Raw genomic sequence first — 19224 nt, forward strand, 5'->3', positions numbered from 1 at the left:
TATAAATTCCCGATTATCTCTTCACAGTGTTCTTGTCTCATATAATATTTTTCAAAAAATTGTGTTTAGTCTAAGATTGAGTGCATTTATAATTTTTGCTGTGGGGGGGGGCGCACCTAAGTCTGAAACATAATCAAATAATATTAATTCTTAATATATTAATAATCAATAATATTAAGCCAGGATGTAAACACTTCCATTACAAAAATACCTGTTAGAAAAGTATATCAATTTTGAATTTTTTCACATCAAAACTTTAAAATAATGAATGTAACTGAGAAGCAAGAAAATATGGACAATAGGAATTTTTTTTTGTGATCAGTAAAACAAAACTTAATGGAAAAATTATTTTTGATATAAATGTGGCATGTGTACAGATGGATGGAAATGGAATTTCTGAAGTTGAAAACAAATTGTAAAATTTGTATTGGAAATTTTTTTTTTTTAAAGATTACGTTACATTTGAATTTTCAACTGTGTAAGAATTAATCAATTTTAATGAATAAAACGTGGGAAAAAAATGCAAATAATTATTAAATACAATCTAGTTTAAAGAATAAATGTGTTAGTCGAACAACATTATTATCACAATAAAACTTAATATTGATATTTCAACTGTAACTGTTGTACCTATTTTCGAACTTATTAATTATTCTTACTGTTCATGTATTTCATTTCAATTTTCAAACTCAGCTGTTTACTTGAACAATAGGGCAAAAATCTTAAACAATTTTTATCACAAAACATATTTATAATGAAACTACATAAATTATTTATGCTACGTCCTGTGATTGCTTTTTTTAGGTGCACCTAAATACTTTTCATTTTTGAATGCTTATAAGTTTAATTTTTTTAACTCTAATCTGAAATATTTAGGATCCTCTCAATCATCTTATCTTTCATAATTTATTGCTACCAGCTACCGAGTAAACAGCCTATTTTGTAAGTTTTTCGTTCATGCGTATCCTTTCTCAAAAGGTTGGTGAAGGGAAGGGAAGCATCAGTTAAAAAAAAGTTTAGATAGTGGTGGTGCCATCTACAGATGCGTTATTGAAATATAAGAAATTTTTAAAATGATTTGTGTAAATTTGTAATTAAATACATTGAGTTTGGGAAAAGAATGCAAAAATTATGTGTTAATTAATTCGAATTATGTTAGTCAATTTAATGCAAAAATTTCCTTATTTTGTCGATGATTTTAATCAAGTCTATTCTATTTCGCATTGAAGTTAAAAATATTGGCCCAAACTTTTTAAATTCATTACTTTGTCATGAACTCATACCTCCCTAAAATATGACGGAAAATTTACCTACACTCAATAAATAAGTGCCTCAAATTTTACATTATTGCTTAGTCTAATTAAGGAAACATGCTTTATATTAGTCACACCAATTGTATCACGTGTATGCTTGGGTCACATTTTGTTATGATTATGAAATATTTCTTTTGTATTTTTAATTAAATAATCATGTGAAGACTCTTGAGTCAATGAAAAACGAGTGAACAAAAGATATCTTATTATGAGCAGTAAATATATTTTATTCAATACATGAAATGCTGCCTTTTCTTTACATTGAATGATCGTTAAATACTAAGGATTGTATAAATATATTTGCACTTACAAACTATAAATAATTTATTCGGATTTCTGTTCGCAATTTTCTGCATTTTAACGTCTCAATCACCAGTCATTACATTGTACATTTAACATCAAATAAAGAAAATAGGAAAGAAACTGAACATTGATTCTTGCAAAGCTTTTTATTTATTCAACGTTCATTAATTAATTGAAAAAGATGATCATTCAACAATTAAGGAAATACATATTTCTAATGAAAAGGCAGAAAATCAATACTTCGAATAAAATATAATTACATACCCTTTTAATAATCTTTTATTATTTCTTGATAAGCTTTGATTTGAAATGAGCTTTGATTCTGGAAATGAGCGCGCCATTTTCTGTTCTGTAGACGTCTGTATGAAGGACAGGGAGGAGGCGTTACTCATTTTGATTAGTATACTGCGCATGCTTGAAAACATGCCTCGAAGGGTCATCCTGTTTCCTGAGGATTCACAGGCATCCTCACGCTATACACTACCTATTCTTTGGCGCGTTTGCAAATAAGCCATGAATGTTGTGTCTCTTCAGTATAAACAGCCAAAGAGGTTAACATAATACTTTGGCATGTTTGTGAATATTGCAATGGTATTAGCATCGTAATTTGGCGACTGAAATTAACATAGCACATCGTACGACAACCGCAAATCATTTTCACAATTGTCGAGGTCCACGTGCCGCAATGGCAGATTTTTATTCTTTAAATGCCCAAAGAGGAGGCAAAATCTTAGTGAATGAAAATTTCACATACACACTAAAACGAACAAAGAATGACACTTAATACTGGCGATGCCGACATTTGAGGCCCCCTAGGCTCCGCATTAAAGATGATACGATAATTTTTAAAGGAAGGAGAGCACAACCATGAAGATGATTCAGAAAAGATAAAGTGTATGAATTTTTCAGAAGAGATGGAGCAACAAGATGCTGAGAGAATTACAACACCAGTTAAACGTTTGTACGAGTAAGTTTTAATTTAATGAAATGTCTTTTATAATGAAATTAAATTTTAAGTTCATGTTTGTGTTAAATTAACTAAAAAAAGAAGTTTAGAATTTATATTTTGACAAATTTTAAATTAAAAAAAAAATTAAATATTCTTTCAATTCTAATTGAATGAAACTTAAATATTTTTTATTAACTATGATTAATATTTTATGATCTATTTTTTATTAACTATGCTTATATTTTATTAACAATAAATTAGCTACTTAATTAATAGTCAGCAAATTCAGAAGAAAATATGCTTGATGAGTTTATGTAATGGGCTCTTGATTTGCTTATCTAATGAGTTTATTTCTAACAAATTTTAAGTGAATAAAATTAGGTAAGCTTAATTCTTGAAATTTGTAAATAAAATTTATCTTTTTAAACCAGATGCAATTAAATTATTTAAGAACTTTTTATGTAACATTATTAAGGCTTGTAACTTGACTTCTGCAAAATATATATATATATATATATATATATATATATATATATATATATATATATATATATATATGTAAATAATCTTTTTTTTTACCACTGAAAAAATGCAAATAAATTCAAATTATTATTAAGAGTAGAACTGTGAATTAACTACATGTTAATGGGGAGAAGGAAAAAAAAAAAGATATTTTCATAGTAATAAAATATTTTAGCCAAGTTCAAGCTATACTGTCTTTCCCTATACTCTGTAGTAAATTAACTTTTTTTTCCCATATCACTTTCAGATCTATCTAGCTTTTGTCAATATACACATTGATAGCTAATAAACAAACCCAAATAATACACAAGATTTTTTTTTTCTTTTTTGTGGGAGCACTAAAGACAAATGATAATACTGAATCAAATTTTATTAGATTATTGTGGACAAAAACGCTTTTAAATAAATAGACTTACTTAAGAATGTTCGAATTAATTTGATTTTATAAACTCACTTTGATAGATAAACTTACCAGCTTACTGATGGTCTATTGACAGAAAGATATCCTGTTAAATCATGAATAGATATATAGTAAATCTATAGGAATTTATTAATACATAAATTTAATAAATTCTATGAACTGCATATTGTAAGATGTTAAATCTGATGTCTCAACCATATAGTAATGAAAGTAATGGATATAATACAATTAAACAGTTTAAAGATGACTTTTAAGAAATTTCTGATTCCACTCTTTAAAATTCAAATATTTAATTTATTTGCATGTTAATAATGCCAGACATTAGTAACAATTAAATTGCTTTTTCAATAATTTTTTTTTACCATTTACTATATTGAATATGTCATGATAGGGGAGGGGTAAAATTTTAATGCTTTAGAGCCACTTTTGGAATTAATATTTGTTGTATTAGTAAGTTTAATATTAATGTGCATAGAATTTAAGAAAACTTCCCAAACGCAAAATGAGGAAACGAGACAGAACTTCCTCTATCCTCAGAGGTTAAATGAGGCCCTGTTCCACACATCTTGTTGAATATAATGAATGTGAATGCTTTAACATCAATATTGAATTTCTTTTTTCTTCAATTTATCAATTAGGCAAATTTAATTATAATTGAAGTAAGCGAGTAGATTTATATTTAAAAAAATATATAAACAGAGTACAAACATAGTCATTAATATATTGTATATTCCCATATAAATAAGAATAGTTTCAATTTCCCTTACTAAAAGGAGATGTTTTTCTTTGGGAAAGGAACAATTCTTATAGGGCAAAAAATATTATTTATCTTAGTAAAATAAATATTTTTCTCATTTGTAAGCATGCTTGCAGCTGCTATATTATAAGAGCATAATATTTTTTATACTTAATAATTGATTGTTATTTTTTACTTTAATTTTCATAGTGAAGCTGTGGGTAAGCATGCGTTGTCCCTGGAGGCTGCTGCCGCAATTCCCAGATTTTCCTCACTTTCAAAAAAAAATGTATAGATCCCGTCATTCAACGATGCCTGCTTTGCCACATTCTGTGGATGATATTAATCTCCCAGAAGAGTGGCAAAGAACGACAGGCGGAAATAAATTCCTGTTGATTGATAATGGGCAGGGATCTGAAAGATTTCTGGTAAATATATATCTTAATAACCATTGTCTAAATATTCTGAAATTAAACAAAAATTATCTTCCCACATTTTTTTTTTCACTCCTTACTTTACATTTAGAGAATTTTGACCCAAATATAGTTTTACACTTTATTTTAATTAATAAATTCTTTTGTTCAAACTTTTCACTATAAAATCTAAATATAATATAATAATCTAATAAATAATAATCTAAAAATATAATTTTACATTTACTTGTTGTCAGGGTTCGTTGATTTAAATCACGATTTAAATCATGATTTAAATCAACTGATTTTTTTTTAAAAAATCATTGATTTAAATCAACTGATTTTTTTAAATATATGTATTGATTTTATAAGTTAAAACACAGTGTTTTAAATTATTGATACTTTTATTATTTTCTTTTCTTAGTTTTAAAATTTATTTTAAATAAATTGCTGTGTTAGTTAATTTTAGTTAACGAAATTACTTTCTTTCTTGGTGTGTGTTAAATTCCAACACATTTGAAATTACATTTTTAAAATCTTTTGATTTAATGCTGTCTTAATATAGACTTGCATAGCTGTAGAGGGTAATTAATAGACATGAATTTTGAAGGGAAAAAAATGCAAATAATCTTAATTACAATTCTACCTTTTGAGTGAAACAGCATGGAATTAAAATTTACATTATATTTTATTGGTGGAAAATGTATATTCCTAAAGCTTGAGGTTACATTAAAAAGAAATTACCCTAATATACCAAAGATAGAAAAAAAAAGGCTAATGAGCTCAGATATTTTTTTCCTGATATAGTGTCATTTCACCCTTTCAAAGTCTATTTGAGGCAGTAGACTTATTAACTGGTATTTTTTCTCATAATATGTTTACAGTATCTTTGACATTATCAGATTTTCTATAAAGAATTTTTGTGAAAAAAAATTCCAATGAGTACATAGATTTTTTTAAAATATTTTTTAGCTGATCAGTTTTGATATAGGATTAAAAATGAATATTTTAATATAAAAATATATAGATTAAATATTTATTTATTTTTTGATGAATGACTACATTTATAAACACAATCTGTTACATTTATTTTGTCATTATTAGAAATCATGAGAAAAAAATACACAATTTTAAATTAAAATTATGGTTTGCTAATTGAAACTTTAATTTAATAGTTAAAAAGTCTGTCCAAGCCAAATTTACTACTGCTTAGGGTACCTTCACAAATTCAACTTTAGGAATTTAAATTTTATTTTTGTGTTTCGTAATAAACGAATAAATCCATATTTTTGTGTTGATTTTTTAATATTATTTTTAATTTTCACAAATTGTGTCTAAATTTTCACAAAATAAGTACCTCTCAGAAAAACCTAGACAGACCCCTTTCATTAAATTCTCTATTTCATCTAGTCTTCAAATTTCAATTATGCAATGGTTTCAAAATGGTTACTATGCATTTGAAGCTATGTATTATAATGAAAAATTATATTAGTAAGTTAAAGCTTCTAAAATATTGTTTTAATATTAATTTAATTTTGATTAAACATTTATAAAGTATTTTTAAGCATAAATTATAGTTCTTACAAAGTATTAGAATGAAAATCAAAAAAATCTGATTTTTTTTAAAAGAATCAAAAAAATCATGAAGCCTGCTTGTTGGGAGTAAAATCCTTTCAGATGATTTTTTTAATATAGTGGCTGCCAAAAGTGCTCATTCTCTTATAACTTTTATTGAAATCGAATATAAAAATTCACTAATTAAAATGAATATTTCACAACAGGTATTTGTGGGATGTATAATTTATTCTTTGCAAAACTGCATTGAATATTTTAGAAACAAAGCAAAAGTTAATTTTTAAGATACAAAGAATCAAATAGTATTCTTATTTGAATTCTTATTGAAATTCTTATTTGAAATAAAACCATTTTAAGAATTCCAATCTAAACACACAGTTTTTTAGTTAGCAAAGCCGATTGTTTTAACAGCCAGAATCTTGTAAAGCGCAGAACTAAAACACTAAGTTTCGTTTTCCTTCTTCCAACTTAACACATATGAATTTAAAAAAATTATTTTATGTTTATACATCATTTCATAAGTTTCCTATACATTCCTTAGTCTTTGTTAGATTTTTAGGATAAATTAGGAATAGTTTAGGAAATATCTGTGGAACGTTAGCAACATTACATCTGAATTGTCGTCCTTCAACTACTTTAAACATGAAAATCACATTTTAATAAGTCTGAACTATATGGAGGTTGTTGCCATACTTTTCATTTAAATCGCTGTCTCAGTTCATATGTTTGGCACAGTGGCGTGCCAACTTTTTTTTGACTGGGGGGGCGAGCCAATGCAAAGTCATAAGCTTTGCTTGATTTAATATTTTAAAGTTAGTTGTATTATTTTAATATTGTAATTTGTCTAATTGTAATTATCTAAACTATTTCCGTTGTTCATGACGACGATGATTTAACTATTACATCCACACCAATTTAGTTAACAAAAAATGATTTATCAATCCGAAACTAATTAAAAAGAAAAAATGTGTATTAAAATGTAAAAAATTTAATTAATGAATTTTGTAATTTTACTCCTTTAAACTTGTTAATGCTGAGCAATACATTTTGTCGATACATTTTAATCATAATGACATAGAATGGTTTTTCGCTCCTCAAAAACATATTGAATTAAAAATAACTTGTTATTTAAATTTTAATTCTAGCATAGATTTGAATTTAATCCTGAATATAAATTTTCAGTTTACAAAAAAATGGAAAACTAACTTTATCATAATTTTAATGATAAGCACAAGGTATAAAAACATTAAAATAAATGAAGGAGTAAAAGAGATTGATTTCTAAAATTAAATCTTATTTTAAAATGACTTTGAATTTTAACAAGTCTTCTGATTTTTCTGGTTAATTCCAAGGTAAAGCTTAAAATGTATACAAAGAAAAAAAATACAATTTTAAACATATAAATATGCAGTAATTTAATGAAGTAGAATTAACTTTATCATATTAAGTTTTCATGATAAAGGACTAGGGATGAAAAAAAAAACAAATGAAAGAATTAATTTCCAGCTCGCCATATTTAAATATGTTTCTTATTTACAGAAGTATAATCTAAACACATTATTAAATTATAACCAAAAATTTTATTGTATATTAGAGGCTACGTGCTTTTTTAACTTAACAATGCAATATTATTTTTTGAATTATAGCTATTCGAAACAAAATTGTAGAACGAAAAAAACTAATGGAAATTTAAAAGAATCTTTCGAAAAACCAAATGATATTGGGAAATTATGTTATATACTTTTAAAATATTTAGAAATTTTCAAGTATAAATTGAATGAAATATATTTAAAGAATTTAAAATGTTCTAACAAAATATAGAGAAAACAATTAACAAAAATATCATTAACATAAGCGTAAAAGCAAAAATCCGATAAAAATGAAATTTAAAAAAACTATTACAACTAAACAAAGACTAAATCTGAAAAATTTGCTGTACTTATTAAAAAATTTTTGTATTATAGCATAGTTTTTATAAAGACTTATTATTTTATTAATGAGAATAAAGAGTTACTGGTCACAAAATTAATCACAAAAATTCCCATTTAGCTTAAAAATGTTTGAAAAATAACAAGGACAGAGGAATAGAAATTATTATAGAGAAAATAAAAATCCGAAAAAAAATTATTTTTAAAAATAACTGACAAATAATCAAAGTAAACTACGAAGTTTGAAAATTAAAATGTTCGGAAAAAGCATTTCAATAATACATGACTAAATATAGAAAGTAAATAATGTCAGACAAAAATCGTAATTACTGAGCCAGGTATACCTGCAAAAAATGCATTAAACTATGTCTGACGCACAAAAAAAAAGGAATAAATTAAAAGATTACTGATCATCGCTGAACAACCTTAGAATCGTCAGCCCTGTGTATAACAAAAATATTCAAATCGCAAACATAAGAAGGCTCTAACTGCTCTGACTAAATTGTCGAACTGTTTTTTTTCCTTCCAGATTACAGCTATCCCATTATTTTAAGGGTCAAGAATCTGCATACGTTGATTGAAAAAGTTTATTCAAAGCAAGTACGTTTTCGTGGGGGAAATTTCTTGACTCTTAAAATCGTCTACCCTTACACTAATTATTTCGCATATTTAAAGTCAGGTTCCCGAACTATCCGAATTGAGTCCTATGAAAATGCGATTGTTTGATCTAAGAGTGCTCGCTTTGTTTATTTATTTATTTACGCTCAATACATTGTTTGATTTTCCTACAAAATAGAAAACTTTAGCCTCTTTTTAGTTCACGTACATAAATAATTATTACCTGCACTACACAGAATCAAAAATTAAAAGTGCGTGAGCATGCGAGATATTACAAGAAAGTGCTAAACCTCACCACTCAAGTAACGAAATAACTTTTAAATTTGAACAAAATAATAATTTGTGTTTGCACGGTTTAGCCGTTTCTGTACATGTTCAGTAAATTTTCACATTTAACTGACCAATTAGAATATGAAAAGACAATAGCTTTCTTTTATCTTTTTTTATCGCTTTTCTAGTAAAAATAATGTGATGCAAAAAAAACTAAATACAATTTACTACTAAATGGATATTCAATTATTTTGATAATTCTTTCTAAAATTGAGCAATGTTTTAAACTTTTTTTTAAGATTTGGGTGTCAATGTCGACGATGAATATGTGTTTGCTTCTTCTAAATGCTACAATTAATAATTTCAGTTGAGATTCCTCAAAATTGTCAGGAAATCGCATGAACAATTGGAACTTAAGCAAAGATTTTCGTTTTAGGAGATTAGTAGAAGAGAAATTGACATTGAATGTATTAACTATAAAATCGGTGATGGCTCTCGATTTCTACTTTGCCCAGGGACTTCTTTTTTCTCTTTCAGACGAAATCTTAAAATAAATTATCCCATTTTTTTCTTTGGTGCATACTTCTATATTCATTTTTGCATATTTTTAGCTTTCTGAAATTATTTTATAAGAAATAACTTTTTTTTGTACATAAATTTCAAAATTCTAAAAAAATTTCTGAAGTTAATTTTTAATTGAACTATGGGTTATAGTTTCATTATGTTACGCAAACTAAACGAAAAACAAATTAGTTACAGAACTTTTAAAATTGGATAAAATGAATTTGACAACTGATGATAAAAATGACATGCGACGTGCGTTATTTATGTTAATTGATGAAACAACAATCTTATAACAACAACAATCTTAACGCCAAAGTTTCATTGATATTGTCTATCAAAGAAATTTTTTTTAAACAAAGCTATTAAGGCTACAGGCCATCAAATAAAACCAAAATAATTTGATTCAGATTATTATTATTATCCGGTATACAGAAAGACAGGTATGATGGAATTAACAGGTCAGACACTGAAAATTGTATTTCGATGGTTTTATAAAATCAAAAAATTAATTTAATATAAAATGTAAACTTGGAAGAAAGTATAGCTCTGTCTATATATAATACGGTTACCATATGACGCATTAGATTAAATGATATTGTAAAATTAAAAAAAGAATAATAACAGTTGGAGCTAATTTAATTAACTAAGTTATTACTTTATTATTATTTTTAAACTTAATTTTTCAGACAATTTTAGTAAATATCTGTATTGTTGTATAAATTAAGTTTATAAAACTGGCGCATATATCACTTATGGGAAATGGAAGCTCATAACTTAAAATTAAATAAATAAAGTAATCATAAAAAGTCTTAAATAAAGTATCCCTAGTCAACAAGCTAATTATAATGCAAGTCATGAAGTGTCAATTTCATAAAACTTCTTGAATCTGTTTCATATATAGTTATAAAAAATGAAATTACTTACTGATTTCAAATTAAAAATTTTCAACACGTTTTATAGAAATTGAATGGAATTTTACGGTTTTATGTATCACATATGCTCTTCTTTTAAAAAGCCACTATAAAAAAAATATTCAGCAGTTATATAATTAACATCGAGCTAAAAATAAAGTTACGTTACTCCAGTGTGTACAGGGACCTAAAAATATGGCTATATTTTAAAGAAGATTCTTTTTTGAATAATTTGCCAATTGAAACTTCTGATCAGAAAGGCATGTAAATATATATATTCGCGACGTCATATATGAGTAAACAATCATGACAGGGAACTATTTATTTATTTGAAATTCCAAAGCAAATATAATACCAAAGCAAATATAATACCAAAGAAAAAGGTTATACAGCTTTTTTCCTAAATAAAAAATTCTTTTTAATGGCTTGTCTTGACAATGAATTTTATTTGCTTCGGATTTTTAAAGAGAAAAATAAAATAAGCAAAAATATATTTTTGTTTATTTTATTTTTAACACAATAACATATATATGTTAACACAATATTTATTAACACAATAACATATATATAACATATGTAACACATAATACATATATAACATATAATATAAAACAAAATGCGGAAAAATAAATGAAATTTAAGTAGTTTTATGTGTAGTATTTTTCTCATATTGTTCCAGTTTAATTTATCTGGATTTAAGTCGTAATTGTCATGTTTAAAACGGAAAATAAAAATATTCAATTGATAAAGAGAAATATTCACATTTTTAAGAAATGATGAATTACAATAGTATTGATCGCATTAATTTTTTAATCTCCATCAACAGCATTTATAATTTCAGCATTAAAATTTTTGAAAATTAATACTTTAAATTCAGAGGAAATATTCATGAAAAAAGCTTTCACAAAGTTAATTAACACAATTTTAGCATCCTATGAAATTATGATTAAAAAAAAAAAAGACTACAAAAATTACGCGGATAATTTTTTCCCCTCCAATATTACGGAATGTGTTTTACCCTCCAATATTGCCCCATTCTTAAAAATAAGTTTTTTGTTTAATTAAAGTTTTTATTACTGAGAATAATAAAATATTATGAAAATTTTTGATGAACCTTTTTTAAAGAATAATTTTTTAACATTTTTATTGCTAAAAATAAAAATGGTAGTTAATTTGTTTGTATTAAAATAAAAATTATCATTATTTAAACGAATTATCCTTATTTATACAAATTATTGTTGGTGTATAATGTTTTTTTTTTAATTGGTTTATTTCACATGAGAGAGAGAGTAAATGTATAACAGATTTGGTGTTAGAGTTCTGCTCTACGTAATCATATGATATACATAATATAATAATAGTTATCATATAAGATGTAAATAAAATAGTAATATTAAAAAATTAGAAAAAGGAAAAAGAAAAACAGCTTTCAGAGCTGATATGATGCATTCTCAATCGTGTTATTTTCCTGTTTTTAGAATCAATAGTTTTTCGGTCATTTTTATTTATTTATTTTTAGTATATTAATCTGCAATGAATATCACTTTTGTGCCAAAAGAGCAGAAGAAAATTAATTTCAATAAAATAAAGACATTGATGATCTTAAGGAACCGATATTAAAATGTACCTCCTAAAAGTTGAAAGAATAATCAAAAATACGAAAATAATTTTTATTTCAAGATACTTTATTATTTTTTTATTGACTAGGATTTTCTTAAAAAATTAAAGGTTGAATTTCATTTTCGAATAAAAACAAAGTTTTTAAAAGTAAAAAGAATTCAAAATATTATTTAACAATTAAAAAAAATTAAATTCGTAACATAAACTAATCCCTACACCAACAACAAACGGTAAAATCATGAACTAATGTACTATTTAAATGTATTTGATATACGAACAACTATCTGAAACAATTCAAATAGTGCATAAATGCATAATTATTAAAGCATTAAATAATTTAATGAAATGAAAACATTTGCTTACCTCCTTCGATATCTATTTTACGTTTCCTTGTTATTTAATTTATCAAACTAATGTAAAAAAATAACGGCAATAACAACAACAAAAAAACAACCAAATAATTTAAAACAATTAAACAAAATAAAAAAATATGCTTTCTTTTGAAATTGATAACTTAACTTGTAATTAAAAGAGCTAAAAAAAAATTTAACAGAGAGCGTTTATTTACGTAAGTCTAAGAAATGTCTCATCACAAAAAGACCAGACCAGAGAAAATGTCAACAAGTCCTTCCCAGTTTAGATCCCTTAAAAGCTTAAAACACCTGTTTTCTCAGAAAATCTAGATATAATTGCTTGTTTGAGACGATTTACGAAGAGATATCCAAATAAGATATGTTTCTGTGGATATCTGACATTTTAAAAAGAGGACAAAGGAGCAAAAGGCCATAAAAATGAAAATTTAAGAAGCGAAGTACTTTTACCCACAGTGTGTAACATGAGGTGGCTGTTTTTGTGGAGTCAAATAACTGTCTTTGTGGGGGGTTTGGCCACCAGAATTATATGCCAAAGTGGGTGGAAAGGAAATTGTTGAAAGTCAGGGGTGGCTTTGAAACCAATTTTTATCAGTGAAGGTTGCATTTTATTACTCTTTCCGCCAGGGAAGGGCAAAAGAGATGAAGTTGGGATGAGATTTTCTTTCAATTATATAGAAAGTTATACGTGAAAAAAAAGTCTTTGTCTTTAGAAAGTTTTTTAGACTTTTTTTTTCTGAAATTACCAATTTAATTTAATTTTATTTTCACGAATGTTTAAATTTCAATAAGGGCAAAGCAAATTATTCGCCTTTCAATTAAATTTCAGAGGAAAATAAAAGTTTTAATTTTAAAAATAGCTTTAAAGTAGAAAAAAAAACAGTACTTTTTTTCAAAAGTTACCAATTTAACTTGACTTCATTCTCACGAATTTCCGAATTTCAGAAGTGGCTAAGAACACTATTCGCCCCCTTAATTAAATTTCAGAGGAAAAAAATGTTTAAAAAAAAAACTTTAAAGTTGAAATTTTTTTTTCTAAAATTACCAATTTAACTTTATTTTCACGAAAGGCTAAATTTCAGAAGGGGCGAAGCACATTTTTCGCTCCCTTAATTTACATTCCCAGTAAAATAAAGTTTTTGATTTCGAAAATAACTTTAAAGTAGAAAAAAAATAGGGATTTTTTTCTAAAGTTATCAATTTAACTTGACATTATTTTCACGAATGGCTAAATTTCAGAAGGGGCGAAGCACATTTTTCACCCTTCAATTAAATTTCAGAGGTGAATAAAGTTTTTTACTTAGAAAATAGCTTTAAAGGGGAAAAAATAGTGCTTTTTTCCTAAAGTTATCAATTTAAATTGACTTCATTTTCATGAATGTCTAAATATAAAAAGGGGTCTAATGTCTAAATATCACTCAATTAAACTTCAGAAGAAAATAGTGCTTTAAAAAAAAACAAAAAAAAAAAAGACAACTAAAGTTGAAAAAGGGTTCTTTTTTTTCTTTCTAAAATTGCCAACTTAACTTTATTTTCACGAATGACAAAATTTCAGAAGGGGTGAAGCACATTATTCGCCCCCTCAGTTTCAATTCACAGTAAAATAAAGTTTTTAATTTCGAAAATAGCTTTAAAGTAGAAAAAGAAATGGATCTTTTTTTCTAAAGTTACCAATTGAACTTGACTTCATTCTCACGAATATCTAAATTTTATAAAAGGCTAAGTACACTATTCGCCTCTTCAATTAAATTTAAGATAAAAAAAATATTTTTTTTTTTTAAAGTTCTTTTTTTTTCTTCCAAATTACCAACTTAATTTTATTTTCACGAATGGCTAAATTTTAGAAGGGGCGAAGCACACTATTCGCCCCCTCAATTGAATTTCAAAAGAAAATAGTGTTTTTTTTCTTACATTTTTTTTCTGAAATTACCAATTGAACTTAACTATGTTTTCAAGAATGGCTAAATTTCAGAAGGGGCGAAGCACGTTATTCGCCCCCTCAATTTAAATTCACAGTAAAATAAGTAATTTTTGATTTCGAAAATAACCTTAAAGTTGAAAAAGAAATGGTTATTTTTTTCTAAAGTTATCAATTTAACTTGACATTATTATCACGAATGGCAAAATTTCAAGAGGGGCGAAGTACATTACTCACCCTTCATTTAAATTTCAGAATTAAATAAAGTTTTCTTCTTAGAAAATCGCTTCAAAGTTGAAAAAAGTTTTTTTCTTCCTTTAAGTTTACTAATTTACATTGACTTTATTTTTGTGAATGTCTAAATTTCAGAAGGGGCGAAACACAATATAGGCCCTTTTATTAAATTTCAGAAGACAATAAGGTTTTCTTTTGAAAAATAGCTTCAAAATTGAAAAAAAAAATTGTTTTTTCCTAAAATTACCAATTTTACCTAAATTTATTTCTTGCCTTCATATTTATTATAACCTCTTACTTTAATTTCAGAGGAAAATTAGGTTTTTTACTTGGAAAATAGCTACAAAGTTCAACTAAAAAGTTACTTTTTTCTAAAATTTTACTTTTTGACTATTTTCTACTCGGAATTTTACTTGATTTTATTTTCTCGAATGTTTAAATTTCAGGAGGGGCGAAATATATTGTTTGCCCCCTCACTAAAATTTCAGAGGGGGCGACTGCCCCCTCTGCCCCCCCGGCTGGCACGCCACTGGTTTGGCAGCCATGTGAGGTGTTGAGTTATCGTGCAACAAAATCACACTGATACTCAATTTTTATCACTTCTTTTTGATATATGTACAGAGCTCGCTCAACTTTTAGCAATACGAAACTGAGTTGGTTATCATGCCTTTCTGCAGAAATTCTATGTGCACCATACCCTTCAAGTAAAAGAAACGCCATTGAAATAAACTTTCCTGCTGGATTTTGGTCTTATTTGATTGTTGTTATGAGGAGTTCCCTTATTTTATCAAAGTTCTTGTTGTTTCAAGTGTGAAGTGGTGGTTCCACATTTCATCCTGGTGATGACCTACAGCTGAAACTATTTAACACATTTTACAAAATTCGAGATCTTCGTGAACAACGGAGAACACTCTGCTGTAAAAAATGTTCAGCATGTTCGCACAGTTTTATGTGTCGATCGTCTCCAATGATCACATTGACATGGTAAACATATGCAAATGTGCTGAACATTGCTTTCTCCCCATTGTTTAAGATTATGACACACAGCATGCTCTTGTCAGGCAAATTGTCAGGCGAAACTCAGGGCAAATTTTTTACCTGCCCTCATAGGCCATTTTAAAATCGTATATATCGATGTATCTACAAAAAAAAAAAGAAAAACTTGTTTCATTAAAAATTATGCTCACGCATATTATACACACAAAGTATATGACAGGGATGAGATTAGCCAAAAGGCAAAAAAGCTGAATTTCCACGATAGTAAATTTTACGCAAGCACAACCCTTTAATAATGAATTCCAGACAGTTTAAGGTAAAAAATAATGTGTTGACATACAATTGCATACTAATCTATTATTATATAAATGATTACATTGATACTTAACATTTAGTGAAAATAAAGATTACCAATTGAAAAAATAAAGCTGGAAATTATATTTTTCCTCAGTTCACATAAGAGACAATTATTACTTGAAAAACTACCTGGTTTAGCAAATTAAAACTACTGAGAATTTACATTAGTATTTCATTTCTTTTAATAAATACTGTTATGTGATTTATAGTAAATATATCAGTAATATTACTTTTTAAATTATATTGGAGAAAAAAAACTTTAACTATGGACCGAATCATTATGTTCATATTATAGTCTAATCTAAGTAGAGCCCTCTGAAACATATCAATAACAGTGAAGTAGAAATATATAGTAACTCCTTAACATTCAAAAATTTCTATTTTAGTGTGAAAAATTACATGACAATCAGTAACTGTTTAGATAATTGTTTTTCATTTGATAACAATTTTGCATTTTATAGCATAAATAACAGCAATTATGACTAAAATTTTGATGATGAGTTAATTACTCTTTTTCCAAAAAAAAAAATAAATAAATAAAATCCCTTTTTAAGTGATTGCTTTTGTTTGCTGTTTTTATCTTTTATGTTTGCTATATTTAGTCGTTAGTCCATTTTCAAACATCTTGTGAATCCTCCTGAATCTCCTTTCTTCATAATAATAAAGGAGAAGAATCCTCCTGAATCTCCTTTCTTCATAATAATAAAGGAGAAAATATGGTAGTACATTCCTATACAACTGAGAAGAGGAGGTGGAAGGGGGAGGAAGAAGACCGGTCTTATCTATGGCGTATTCGAGCGTGGCGATCGCGAATTTTCTTTTACCTCACTGATATATCGACTTGAATCACCAAAATATCGACATATAAATTTTTTAATTCATTGACATGGATTTCTAAATGGTATTACGGAAGGCTAGGGAATATGGGTATTCAGTGCCGTAACTTCACCCAATCATTTTTTACGGGGGCCCTTTCAAAAACTTTCAGTACTCCATCTCTAACCGTCATTTTAGCTATTTATGTATTATGTTAGTGAATATATTTATGAAAACAAGTTATTTGTCCGCATATAAATTGGATTACAAAACATCGTAAGTTTTAAACATGACAAAATGCAAAGTTCAAGCGAAATCGATTAATCCTGAGAAATTAAATTTTAAAAAAGTCGTACTTGTAAAACTCGATTTCTCAGGAACTAATGTACTATTCAACCAGTTTCGCTCAAATTTGTATTTTCCATGTGGAATTATGTACTTTAAAATGATACGAAAAAAAAAAAAACTATATGCCTTACGATTCAAAAGTTTTCAGACTATTATTGTCCCAAAGGGGACTGATCGTTAAGACACGGTTCCTATCAGATCACCGAAGTCAAGCATCACTGGCTGCCGACAGTGTGCGGGTAGGTGACCACTTGGGTCAGTCTGCGTAGGGACCGAGGGTGTGCGGTTGGTCCTCGTTAGACTGTTTTACGATAAAGTGCTCGACTTCGAGTGCAGGCCACCGGGCTACGAAAGCGGGGGTGCCATCCCCTCTACAAAGGATCAAACCTCAAGGGATGTTTCCCAGACCGTCGCCAATAGCCTATTGTGCAGCACTTGACGTAAATGATCAACATCAGACTATTCTTAAATAAAAAATAATAAATATTTACTAAAAGTTATTTTTTGCATGGAATTATCTTAAGATAACAGAATTTTATAATCGTGTGCAAAATTTTTTCAATTCCCTTAAAAAGCTCTCGATCTGTAGTGAAATACAAAAAAAAAAATATTAACATTTGGGGGTCCAAACTTTGGATAGCTCACCCGACCCAACTATTGGGACCATATTCCCCAGATTACATCCTCCCTTATTACGGGGGTTAGAAAATCGAATCTGTTGAACAAAAGTTATGTTTCAGAGAAAGTATGTTTTTGTGTCTGATTGCGTAACTTAAAATAAAATATAGTGCACTAATTAATTTGCATATTTGATGTCACACCCTCGAATTATTAAGATGGAGTCCTAGAACGTGAAGATCCGATCATTAAATCAAAAGTTATTCTGGGTGGTACTTTTTTGGTTCACTGTACGTAAATGTTACCAATTTACGACATCTAACCGAGGAAATATGACTAGGGGGAAAATAGCTATTCATGTTGTTACTCCTGTCCCCCATGTCCACAGTAGCCTCCTTTTCCTCTAAATATAATGCTAATCATAAAATACCAATTTTATAAACGTGTTGAATCCGGTTACTATATCGTTAGGAAGGTCTTTTCAAGACAAAACCATTATAAAAATGAAAATTATTTTTTAGTTTCAAATCTAAAAGTTTTTGATCTCGTTATGGAAACTGAAGGAAATTATAGACTTTTTTTTTTTCTATCGGCACATGTACCCACATTTTAAAAAGTCCTAACTGAAAAAATATTCAGAAATTTTTTCTCGATATACATCGATTAACAAAAACAAAGTTGCCTTACTGCAATATGGACAGGTCCCTAGAAAATCGTTCTTGTATATTTGACCTATGTATTCATGACGCCATGTAATCATATGTGACAAAATTATGACGAAGAGTAATAGTTTTTCTTATGAAAGAAAAATGAGAAAAAAGTCAAAGCATATTCGCTAATTAAAAAAAATTCTTTTTAATGGTTTGTCATGGAAATGAATTTTAATTGCCACGGATTTCTAAGCTGATGTTCATAGCTTTTTTATATTAAATTAAATGCGTTCTTTTATTAAATTAAATATGATTTTTTGAATATAAAATAAAGATTGCATTTCACTTTTTAAAGAAAGCAAAGTTGTTAAAAACCCTAAAAATTCGAAGTTCCAATTTAAAAAATTTAAGGGACTTAATAATTTGAAATATATAAAATAAGAAGAAAATCCATGCACACAATAAACAGTAAAATTATAAATTAAAGTATTTACTATACAAATTAAATTTTATATACGAACATAAAAAAAGCAATTTTTATGTTACCATTCCTATAAAAAAATTCGAACAGTATATAAATATAAAATTTAAATGTTTTAAATGAGTTAATGCAAACATTTACTTACCTCCTTATCAATAAATTTACATTTGATTTTCCTGTTTTCCAAAAATTTTTTTTATTAAGAATGGGAATTATTGATATCACGATTTATGTTTAAAAAAAAGGAAGTTGCAAGTAATTTCAATAACTCTTAATTAAAGTTAAATTTTAA

The 19224-nt window shown here is 27.0% G+C and overlaps 1 long non-coding RNA gene across 1 annotated transcript in view; it reads left to right on the forward strand.

Moving 5' to 3' along the window:
* The first annotated feature begins 2096 nt into the window (after positions 1-2096).
* Positions 2097-19224, forward strand: part of LOC147810871 (uncharacterized) — a 32231-nt gene continuing 15103 nt past the window's right edge. Inside the window, exons 1-2 of the long non-coding RNA XR_015433002.1 lie at positions 2097-2583; positions 4455-4672. This is a non-coding gene — a long non-coding RNA (uncharacterized LOC147810871). The remainder of the gene's footprint in view (positions 2584-4454; positions 4673-19224) is intronic.

Source organism: Parasteatoda tepidariorum, chromosome 4, assembly GCF_982258835.1.
Source record: "Parasteatoda tepidariorum strain Cologne lab strain chromosome 4, Ptep-v5.0, whole genome shotgun sequence".
NCBI classification, from domain to species: domain Eukaryota; kingdom Metazoa; phylum Arthropoda; class Arachnida; order Araneae; family Theridiidae; genus Parasteatoda; species Parasteatoda tepidariorum.